At 40.9% G+C, this 12,598-nt stretch overlaps 1 protein-coding gene across 2 annotated transcripts in view; it reads left to right on the top strand.

The window, feature by feature from the left end:
* LOC145937718 (uncharacterized) overlaps positions 1–12,598 on the top strand; it is a 104,965-nt gene that overhangs the window by 31,448 nt on the left and 60,919 nt on the right. The gene's annotated exons all lie outside the window — the stretch shown is intronic.

Here is a 12,598-nt window from a genome sequence, read left to right as displayed (position 1 = left end):
AAAGATTTTTCGTGATACTACATCGTAAATCGAAATTCGTTCTTTTGTCTACATATTAAACATACTTTGAGATATAATACCGATTTTTAAATATTTTTAGATATTTTTGGGCGATATTATCCTGTGACCGTTCGTAGTTATGTTTGTAACTACGAAGAGTTAATAATCTTGTTATTGTTTCTTGAATTTGAATTGTTTCACATAGTTTCGAATTACGTATAGTTGTTTTGCAATATCTTCACAATATTGAATATGTGTTTTAAATAAATTGTATCTAAGAGTTATGTTTTCTTTGATGTTCTATCTAAACTGTCTTTTCTTTTTTGATTGATTAAACTCATCTTATCAATAAATCTATCAAATATTTCAAAGTTGCATAAAAATTGTTGTATTTATTTGATACGTATGTATATTATATTATAACGATATTACAGAGAGATTGTAATTTTATATACAATTGTTCATTCAAATTATATTTATTTCAAAATTTATTTATTTGTTTTCTCATAATCAAATTTGAATAATAACATAATCTATTCAACATAAGGGTCGATGTATTCAATGCAAAATCTCGTTCACAAATACATGCAATATTATGAATATACCTTTAAGAATCTACAATCAAATTTACAAATGTATTTTTTATAGAAATTATCTTCCATATTATTTAATTTCACGATCCTTACGTTTACAAATTTTACATAATAGCTCACGAATGAAAGATTCGCAAAATACAATATAATATGCGAATGTGTTTTTATAGAAAATATCTTCCGTGTTATTTAATTTCACGATTTTTGCGTTTACAAATTTTATATAGTAGCTTTCGAACGAAAGATTCGCAAAATACAATATGATTTGCGAATGTACTTTATACAGAAAATATCTTTCATGTTATTTAATTTCACGATCCTTGCGTTTACAAATTTTACTTAGTAGCTCACGAATCTCTTTTTTCAAGAAAATTTGCAAGAAAATTGCTCATATAATCACATAATCTCACAAAAATTATACACAAACAGTTCATTGACCGTGAGCCGTGAGCGATGTTTTGTGTTCTTTATATCATTTCAATCCATATATATATATATTTTTTTATTTTTCCTATCTGATTTGTATTATCTGTCATTGTTATATAATTTTTCATATCTTTATCTCGACTGATGTATCATTGCATATTTATCTAATTTTCCGTGTTTGCTTGTGTAAAAATGTATAAATATTCCCTTGTATTTTTTGGAAACGATGACATTTCGATAAAATCGTACGTGTACAGATATGACTTTATTCTTTATTGCGAAAGATAAAAAATAAAACAGAGCAGAGCAAGAATACGTGAGTCGAAAATATGCCTGTATTTGTCTCGAAAAGGTACAACGAATTTTCTTTATTTGCGTCAGGAGTTTTATTTCTTGCAAGTAACTCGCCGGTATAATCCACCATCTCCCAGATAAGAATTCTGTTTGTTAACGGGAAATATCAATGAAAGTAATGCGCGGGGTCACCGAGTTCATTCCGGAAAGAAACGGCGGCGAAAGTGATCTTGTCGGCGCGTCACATCGACGCGTGACCAGGACGGGACGTGTAGTCGTCGAAGATCGATGCGCCTGAAATCGTTCAAAAAAATGACAACAATATATACTGTCACCCTTTTCCCCCTCCGTTCTGTAAAAAACCACGAGGTCGGTCCCGTTGTTGTCTCTCGCAGTGGGAACGTCGGGCGAGGAGGGGTGGGGAATATGTGTGCTCCGAGGGTGAACGGTATGATAACGTCGAACGGGTCGACACGCGATGTATCGGTTGGCGAAGAGAGGAAAAAAATAGAGAGGAGAGGGGTGCGGGTTGTGAAGGTTGCCCCCGAAAGAATCGAAAGTTTCGTCGAGATCCGCGGAGAGCAGCGTGGCGAGGTGGACGGGGGTGAAGGAGAAAGGGTTGGGGCGACTCGAGGCTGCTTGCTTGAGCAAGAGCCTTCGTGCGGAGACCGAGTAGGGAGATACATCGGGGGTAGGACGAAGAGACGGAAAGAACACGCGTGTAGAGGGGATGCGAGTCGAGGGTGAGTGGGTTAACTGCAAAACCCGATCGTCCGTGTTTTTATCTTAAGACGATTCTCCTCCGTAGAAGCCGTAGGAGACGAGAAGAAGGGGTTTCTCGTCTCTGGAAGGGATTCTCCTCGCCGTCGAGTCCGCCGACGGAGGGGTAGATACGGCGTCGGCGGCGGCGGCGTCGGCGGCGTCGGCGGCGGCGTCGGTAGCGTGCGTCGCGAGGGGGTGCAGGAGGGGGCGATAGTGGTGGCAGGACTGGAATCGACTGGGGGGTGGGTGGGGGGTGGTAGTCTCGCTCCTACGAAAGAGTCGGTGGGGATAAGACTACCCTCGGAGGCAGGAGTGCGTTTGCGCCGCCGCCGTGGAGGTGGCATCGGGTGCTAAGGGTTGCTTATTCGCCCTGGTCCCTGGCGGGGGAGGGTGGTCTCTCTCTCGTCCGCTCACGACGGGGGTGGGGAACCCCTCGTCCCCGACTGCAGGGTTAGGGTGGTCTTTAGGTCTGTCAGTAGCAAAGCGGCGGCCTCATCATACGGAGCTGCCGGGGCTGCCTGACCAGCGAGGCCGAAATCACTTAAGACGCGTACACCTTGTAATATACCGACCGGTACAGATACGCGCGCGCGCACCGTTAGCTCACCTACACATACACATACATACACACGTACACGTACACACCGCATACATCGACCAACACGTATACACGCGCCCACAAACACGTATACACTCACATGAGACTACTTGCGCGCGCGCACACGTTAATATATACACGCGCGGGGATACACGTACACCGGAGGTAACACGTACACGGCTACAAGCATCCGGCTTACATGCACGTGCGTACACGTCCAAGAAACGCGCCTACCCGCTCGCGGATATATACGTACGCTCTAAGGACACGAAGGACCAAACGTCGTGGAGCTGCGCGTCCGCGAACGTGGTGCACGGAAGATTGCGCGGAATCTTGAGTCGCTGGCGGTCGCTAGCAGCCTACAGACAGCCAACGGACAGACAGTGGTTGCTCGTTAGTGCTTGATACAGTCGTGGATACAGTCGACGTGTGTCGCGATGACCGCGGTAAAGACTTTCGCGGAAGACAATGTGATCTCGCGCCGACTTTTCGCAATCTCGACGAAAATGACCGGTCGACCGAGTGAACTGTAGGTGTACTACAGTGGTGACGAGTCGTGTCCGAGCGTCGGTCCACGGCACTCCGTCGATCTTCGAGACAAACATTTGTGTCTACGAATCCCGCGTTTCTCTTTCTATAATCAGTCTGTGATCACCGTGTTATTTCTCCGGCGCGCCGTTCGTGACCAAGTGTGACACGTGTGTTTATCTCGGGGATAACGTGATCGCATCGTAGACAAGGTAAAGTTACGTGGCCGGTGTCTCATCATTTATTGTGTTCGCGTATCCATACAGTGTTTCGGTGCGCTGTTCCGTATAGAGTCGATGAGACGATCGAATTTATTTTCGATTCGTGCGTTATCTTACCTCGGATATTTCGAAAGCACCCTAAGTAAAGTATCAACGATGCTTGGCAATACCGATTATACGTTGGGAGACGAAAGGGTGGAAAGAAAGCGGTGAAGAAATACAAAAAGTTACAAAGATAAAGGAAAAAGAAATTCATTCTCAGAGAGATCGACTTTCTCTTCTTTCGTGCATTTCTTCTCCCTTCGTCCGAGTTCCGAAGAAGGTCGTCCGAAGAAGGGCGTTGCGTGCTGCTCTCGTCGGGGTATAAACGTATTCGTAATGCGTTTCCCATTATACGCGCGCATACTTGGTACTGATTTAGTTTCGAGTCGTGGCCGTGATTAATGATGGACACGGCTTTAAATTAGGACGACACAACGTGCTATTAAATTAGCGGATAATTTGATACAGAATATAATATGCGCGGTATCGGTATCGCCAAGTGTCGGGATAGAATTTGATTCGGTCGAATGGCGAGGTTATCGATGGGCGCAGAGTGGAAATCATATTTTCGAGGCCCATCAACGTAATTTTAATGCGCCATTCTTTACGAGGTGTATAAAATGACTGAGCTGTATGCGTGAATGTGTGTATGTGCGTGTGTGTGCGCACGGTATAGATGGCATGCTGATTTTCGAAGCGAGTGAATCGCGCCGGCGATGTTTAAAAAACCTAGCCCTCTGGTGAGGCGACACTGAAAAGAGCCGCGATTCGTATTATCCGATGGTGTTTAATTGAGATTTAATTGACCCCTCCATTATTCATCGCGATTGTCAATGCGCGGTTTATGCGGTGTGTGTTACCAGTGTTTCGCTTTCGTTTGCTCATATCATTGTTACGAAATACAATTTATGCTTTTTGCTTTCTGTTGCATTTTATTTATATTTTTCCCATGTATTACATGTGTATTCCCGTGCCTCGCCTAATCGACGCTGCAAGCTCTCGTCACAATGACGATGCAATTAATTGTGCGATCGCGTACGCGAGTCTACAAAAGCTCCGAACGACGAAAGCTTGCGCGACACATCCTTCGTACATCCCGAATCTCCTTGTTCTAATTTATATTTTATTTTATACAGTTTGCATCACATAAGGGAGACAGTATGGGAACGACACTTGGTTTGCGTAAGACCTTTTCGTAATCACTTTGGGAACGTCGTTGGAAATCGGATTGTGCGCGTAAATAATAACGTTTGACGTTTTTACGCGACGACGCGAGTCTTTAGCGATGGCGTGAATCTCTATCGCGCGTCGCCTCCGTCGGAAATCCTTCGCGCGATTTTCGACATCGCATTTATATCCACTCTATTTTCTCTCGCCAAGAACATTCCGCTGGCCGCATTCCGATAATGCATCGGGTTTGTTCAACTAATAAAATCGATATTTGTCGACCTTTATTTTCAGCAATCTTAAACTGTTGGCTCGAAATCTACCATTTATATCTGAATTTTTCAAGGAATCAATTTAAGGTTCATGAACCTCGGAATTCGTCATACAAATACGGGCCAATATGTAAAACTAAAGAACATAACTGTGCGCTACTGAGAAATGTCGGATGTTTCAATCAGTGTTCCTTATATTTCGTGTTCAGTTATCAAAGATTATGATATATGTCATTTTTCTTTTATTTTACACAATAAAAGATAAATGAAAATCGCTGTTCACGATTTATAAAAATGTTTACTTAGTTATCCGGATACAAAAACAAATACGAATATCGAAATTGAGCCCGTTTCTTATCAAACACAGTATTGCAAAACTTGAAATATTACAATTTCTGAATGAAGACTGGTTTGCGATAAAAAAATTCAATGATTATTATTAAGTGGTAATTTAGAATACATTATTAATCGTCTTCTAAATCTTCTGATTAATGCTTAAAAATTATTGACATTTTCTTTTTACGAAATATTTGTTGCATGTGACAAATTCCAGTTATTCGTTATTATTTCGTATTACTATATTATGTTATGTCTGTCGAATAGCATACTTGATTAATTAAACTTAATCAGTTTTTATATCGCACATCTTGGAAATAGATATCAGAATATGTGTTATTTATATAAACATTTTGAATGATATTTTGATAATGTTCTATGTTTATTTTGTAAGAGAATAATTTTGTATATGTCAAGTCTAAAATATATTTTTACTTGCCATAAAAATATCACACTTGTGAGTGCATCTTAATGCAGATTATTGAATAAGATGGAAATCGAGCGTACAAATAGAGACGCTATTAAATCGCTTTTACGGTTCATTATTCCAGTTAAACTCGAGCGTATTCCGGAAATAAATAAATAACGAGTTTGTATCGATGATAAGAGCATCCCTTAAAAAGAACTTTGTTACTACTTTGTGTTACTAATGCTGTCTTTCGAACATTAAACAAGATTATATTCGTTTAGACTGAATAACGTTTGCTACTGACTCGGCGAGAAGTAGAAATCTCACATATCTTTCACTTATCGAAGAGGGAAAGATAAATGTACATATGTCATAAGTATGTACATCTATATAAACAGATCAATAGGACGGAGCAAAGTTATTTTCACGTCGATAGAAAAAACTGATTAATTAGAGACGTAATAATAGATTTCCAGCGTAACCCTGCAAGATTCCGCGATTGTATTTCGCGAAAGTGTCCGTTCCGCGCAAAGTAAGCAGATTTGTCGGAATAAGTGATAATTTCGCGTAAAAAAGATTTCGATCATATATGGCGTATATATACAATTCTTTGATTCTTGGTAAGAGGCCTTTGACCTATAATCAACGAACGTGTCGAACAATACGGGGCAGCTGTCACTGTTCCTGTCTCTGTCGCTGTCGTTCGTTATCAACATCTGCCTCGCTAGAGCAGCAGCGCAATAAGTGTAACGACACGCCAATATATACGCGCACGCATATATACGCACGTATATATATATATATATATATATATATATACATATATATATATATAAACGCATCCGTAATCTACAAACAGCTTCGAATTCAGAGTTTCACGCGCTTATCTCGCGCGCGAGTCTCTCTCCTTCCAATATTTGTTCGCGGCGAAAGGGGGATCGAGTGACTTTTATCAAATGGCTTGTATTGTCGTCGAAAGAATGGATGTCGCTTTCCCACACGAGCTGCGCTCCTTAACGTCCTTCACACGTTCGGATTCGTTAACGACCGATAAAATATATGCGCGCGCGGCGCGTTGACACTTTTGCACAACTCACGCGCGTCGACAATTTTGACAGCAGGAGGTGTTACACATGTATATATGGGTTTCGATACGTTTTATCCCGAAGCCGCGCTCGGGATAAGACACAATACGCCAGCGTTGCTGCTGTAGCGAAACATTTTTATAATCGCGATATGCACGTATATGTGCAATGCAAATTATAATTGCGGCGCGTCTGCAGTTTGCAAGGTAAAACTTCTGTCATCAACTTTACATACACACGAAAGAAAGAGGACGGAGGCAACTTGCTTGATTAGCTTACTTGCTTGACAGAGGATTGATCGAATGGGATTAAAGTTTGCATCTCTCCATTACAGACGATCTTAGCGTTACTCAACCGCGGTACTCCCGGTTCTTAATTAATTTTGCTAAAGCTAATTTGCGGCAAGGATAAAAGCAGATTTCCGATGTACCGAATCGCATAACTTTTTCTCGGTCTAGGGAGCGTACTTAAGCCCCGGCGACAGAAAGCTCGGAGATATTTGATTTAATGAAATCTCGGGATTACGCGATTACGAATTCAGTGGGGCCTACCGGGTTTCAAAGTTCACATCCATCCTTGCTCGCGAAACTTGCGGCACGTCTCGGGGTTTTCGGTAGGAGAGTTTCCACTTCGCCTTGAGATACATCTAAAGCCGTCATGCGTCAAACAATACTCGCTGGCACTTTCGTGTATCGTTTATATAAGATTATATAGTATATACGTCTGGGGAAATTATTTATTCCACGAATCTCGAATGCAGTCGAGATGTGTATCTTAAAAAAAATCTCACGAATATAAAATCTATAATAGATATATATACAATGGAGAAGAGTGTTTGATATAAGTTTATAATTGTACTCGGCGTGATATAGAGATGAAACATACATAAATATATAATTGATACGAAAAACTATCCGAGAGATCAAGAAAGATAATTTAACCGTTTAATGAGGATATAACGGATAAGCGTAATTACGGCTATTTGTCAGGCAGCAGCGCCTCAAACAGTTCAATTATCTCTTTGTGCGTGCAGAAATATTACTGCAGAAATAATGTTAATATAAAAAGAAAGCAAGTGAGAGATTACCTCGCGCAATGGAATTCCATTTACGCACTTTGTCAGCGCGTATTCTTTTTTACCCGTGTAAAAAAAAAGATGATACTCGCTCTTCGAGTAGGGAATGGATTGTCATCGCGCGAGCTTAATCGCTCGTGTCATTAGCGAGCCTCGCATGTAGACAAAGAGCTCCGATTACATAGGGTTCCCCTATACTCGGAGCGCGATACTCGAAGAATCATTCGAGGATCATCGTTCGATTGGGCCGGGCTCCAAATCAGTCAGGGTTTTAGGAGTCTCGCGACCGATTATTCTGGATCATGTCCCGGCAAGTGTTGGGAATAACGCGCTCCCAAACGGCCGCCGTTGTCAGAAATTCCCCAAGTTTCGGACTGCTGCCACGGTGTTGTGACGTATCTTAACGCGCGCGTCGTCGTTAGCTTTATGCGAGACGCGAGACAAAACTTTCGTCGGATCTGCGAATTGTCGGTTGCCCTAATCTCTCAGGACACGCGCGGAGAAGTAACGAAGTAGGCTGCATGCGAATAAAGTTGAGAAAGTTTTAACTTTGGAACGGAGGAACACCTTTCATACACACACACACACACACACACACACACACACACACACAGATAGCGTAGAGACTTGGAAGAAGAAACCTTGATCTAATCGGACTGTGTGCCGTTCGCGGGAATGAAACACGGAGGGAAACTTTCGCGATCGATATATATTTGAGCAGAAAAGTAGCGTCACTCGTGTGCTGAAAGGAACGCGACGATGGAAACAATGTCGAGTGAGCGATGCGGGCGAAGTAACGAGCAATAAAAAACCGCGCGGAAAGTAACTCCCTTCGCTTTGTAAAGATTTGGGAAATACGGGACAGACTTTTATGGCCTTTTTGCGTGGAAGGAACTGCTTCTTCGCGCGAGACGGCGCGTTCCTAAGCTCGTTGAAACAAATGTAGCCGAATGCCGGCCTATTTGCATACTCATTGTGCTGTAAGTGCTTCACCCTAACGGCGGTGGTTGGGTAGATCTCATAGCGAAACTGGGATGGTGCGAGGTCTCGAAAGCACGATGAAAATTGTTAGCACCACAGGCAAGGAAGTGTCGCCCGAAAATTATACATGAAATTAAGTTGCATTACAAACTCTCTCCTTTCTTCCCTCTAGAAAAAATAATATTTTGTTGTTTCGAAAAATTATCGTTTCTAATTTTCGTTTCTTTCATTGTTTCGCTGTAAGAGTTTTTGTCATTTTTTAAATTTAGATAGAGATTAATGTGATATAAAACAAAATATTGTATTTATAAAATAATAAAATTTACAGCTCGTCGATTTAAAATCAATGTGAATATAGGCATGGCCAATGCGAAAATATCAATGTTTGTATGCGCGAACAATTCTTTTATTAAAACAATTAACTTTCCGGAACATTTTAACCATTGATTGTAGTCATCTTTAGCCGTGCAATTTTTTATTTACCTACATTAATAGGAGGAAAATTTACAGTATAAAAATAGATGACATCTCGGTTTTAGTAAATAAGACTGAATTATTGAATTATATAATCTATTATTTATTGATCAATAATATTTCTTGCGTTTGGATTTCAAAATATGTATATATGTATATATATTTATATATATATATATATATATTTATCGTCACTTTTGTTTACACTTTTTTATGTTGCCGCGATCTTTCTGTCTACTCAGTTTGTTCACATTGTCTTAATTAGCAGCGAAACAGCTACGAGAACATATGTAGTCTTCTTTGCTTTTGACTCTCGAAACTTGTCGGTTCAACAAGCTTGGAGAATATAAAATTGTAATATGTTGTAAATTTCGATAACGATCTGAATTAACAATGGCTCTCTCTCCTTGTTTCGTATTTTTTTATATTAACATTTAATTTTTTCTTTTTAATCATACTATCTAGTTTTATACTTGTAAATTGCCGTTTATATCGATGCGCTTATCTGTATTCATATCGTTTTATTTATTCTATCGCAATTGAGTGAGATGTTATATCGCGAAGAGCATGACAACAAATTCCGTGTTCCTGTTATCTCAACGTGTAAGTACGTTCGTAATAATTTCCGTCATCTTGCGGCCGGTCTTATCAGAAAACACACACCGAGGAATTCCCCGTTAAATCTCTTTAATTTCTTGCAACGTCGGTTTAAAATCTGACCGCAAAACCGCGAACAATTTTAAAAACGATGCATCCCGCATTATCACGAACATTTTGCAATCGCTTGCAATGAGATGCACATTTAGAGTGCTATCGATACGATTTAACCGCGAAATGATTAAAAAATACAATTATCATTAATATAAAATATGTAGAGAATGTAATTTCAATAATGAAAAAAAAATTGATTCGACAATATTATTCGACTGATAGTCTATGATTCTCTGCGCTTACGCTTCAGAAGGAAAGACCTTCCTCAATTAAGGGGTATAAGATCGCGGGCATGTAAGATATCGCGTCTCGTCAGCCAGGCAGACTCAATAACTGCCGAAAACAGGGAGCACACATTGCAATTAATAATATCGGTAATTGGTGTATGCGTACCGCGCGTGCCGCTGAACTTCAAAGGTCATCGCCTGGGTAGCGCGAGTTTAATTAACGCAATCAAATGAAAATATTCATGTACGCGCCGACGCTGCGATTGGTGTGTGCGTGTCCGTGAGCCGCCACCAGCTCATTATGCAAAAGTTCTGTGCGTTTCCCGCAATTTCAATATTCGTTCAATTCCCGAAAGGCTTGCAACTGTAAATCGTGGCATTGACACAGATCGGGCGCTTCGAAATCGGATATATAACTCGATTTTTCGGTCGGACATTTTAAACCGCCCCGTCGAGATCGACACATATATCGCATGCTATCGTAATTAAAATAGTATGTTTCGATAAAACATAATAAATGTAAAACGTTTCATTGCATATTTAATATACTCTTTATTTTCTCTTTATTAAAATAAATGGAATTACAACATGTTTATACATGCTTATACATGTTTATACATGCCAATGAAGAGAATAATACGTACAATTATAAATTTATATCATGATGTTTTCATATTTAATAGAAGACGTATCGAACACGTTGAACATTTGTTATTGCAAACTTGATTTTGTATTCGAAATCACAAAAGCTTCTTGCTCTACACGTCGCGGAGCTCGACATTTTCTTCAGTCAATACGTTACGATTTATTTACGAAGTTTAAAAATATTCACGTTGTATATCATTCTCTTTGTTCGAGACTTAAGAAATAATTGTTACGTAAGAAATAATCATACATTAAATGACATATATATGTTTGTATATTGTCCTGGATTATAATTTGTCGCTTTAGTCTCCCTGACATGGAAAAGTTTATAGTCCCACAATCAGTAGACATACATATATATTCTTGCATTTGTTTCCCTCATTCCGCGTAATCACGCGTAATCGCGCGCGAATGACACTCGATCTAATGTCAGATATTAACACACACATCCCGGAAATCGTGCAGCTTTCTGTCGCTGGCTCAGCAGCAATTGGCGTCCTTCGTCATCCCCCTACAATTGTCTCGAGGATGCGAGTGGAGGAGGCTCGCACGGTAATTGCGGATCGACATATCGCGTTAACGCGTCATGCTCGCCCGCGTTATGTCCACGTGGTTGCGTTTGACGATAAAGCGCGGTCTTTAAGACCTTAAGACGTGGGAACGTACGCATCTGAACCATGTGACCTTCGCCGATATCGATAGATTGAAGCGTGCATGAATTCGCGCGCTTACGATTGCTTGCACTTACATGAGTAACGTATATAAGAGATGCACTCTGTCGTTACTTTGACACGTCATCGCTGATTGCAGAAAAAGTGGCATAATTTACTTGTACTTGTACGCCTCGCACAGGGTGGGGAAAGGGATTATCGTTATTTCGTCGCGTCGTGTCCCTGAGTTATGTTATACATGTCATCGACAATTGTTACGATGGGTTATCGGTGACAGACTACAAAGTTTTTAAAGTCGGTAATGGCTAGAACTGTCTCTACAATTGAAATCAATGCACGCAACATTGTCGTGGAAGTCTATAAGAAAATTATTAGCAAATTCGATCTGTGTTCTTCGATACCAGCAAACTTAATAATTTATTGCTGAATCTCGGCATTTATTTCGGTTAAGACATAACTTATACTTAAATCATATTTTCCTTTCTTTTTTTCTATATATGTGCGTGTATATCTTTCATTATGGAAGAAATTATTGGAAAAATCGGGCGCGTTGCTATCGACAATTATTCTCGCGCTTCTTTCAAGTTCAACCTTGCTGATGTTTTGCTAATGATTTTAAAATTGCGCTCGTGGCGATGGCGAGCGATTTACGAGCGGAAAACGAGCGCGACGCATCGAATTACATGTCGTTACGTCGACGCTCGTCGTGGCTCTTTATACCGCAGGAACGCCTTACGCGCTCGAGTATATCCGCCGTAAATGCAAACCGGTATGCACGCGAGCTTGTTCGCCGCGCGCGTACACGCACCCACGTATTGACACTTCTGCGGTGCAGCAGCGTGTGATGCGCCGACATAAACGCGCACGGTTCGTTGCTGCGCCCCGATGTGTGCGTGTGTGTGTGTGAAATCGACCACGTGTGTTCGTGTCGTCATCGTTTACGCGTACCAAGGGGGTGGTAGCAACGGGGCGATGGGGGGAAGTAGGGGGTGGTACGGAGGCGCCGTAGCGAGGAAGAATCGGTGGACGCATACTAATTAAAAGGCCGCATTGTTGCGCGTCGTCGCGAAAAGATGTGCTA

This window comes from Prenolepis imparis, unplaced genomic scaffold (assembly GCF_030444845.1).
Source record: "Prenolepis imparis isolate NDT839.2.m4 unplaced genomic scaffold, iyPreImpa1.0 SCAF_6, whole genome shotgun sequence".
NCBI lineage: Eukaryota > Metazoa > Arthropoda > Insecta > Hymenoptera > Formicidae > Prenolepis > Prenolepis imparis.
This window is presented reverse-complemented; position numbering and strand designations above follow the sequence as displayed.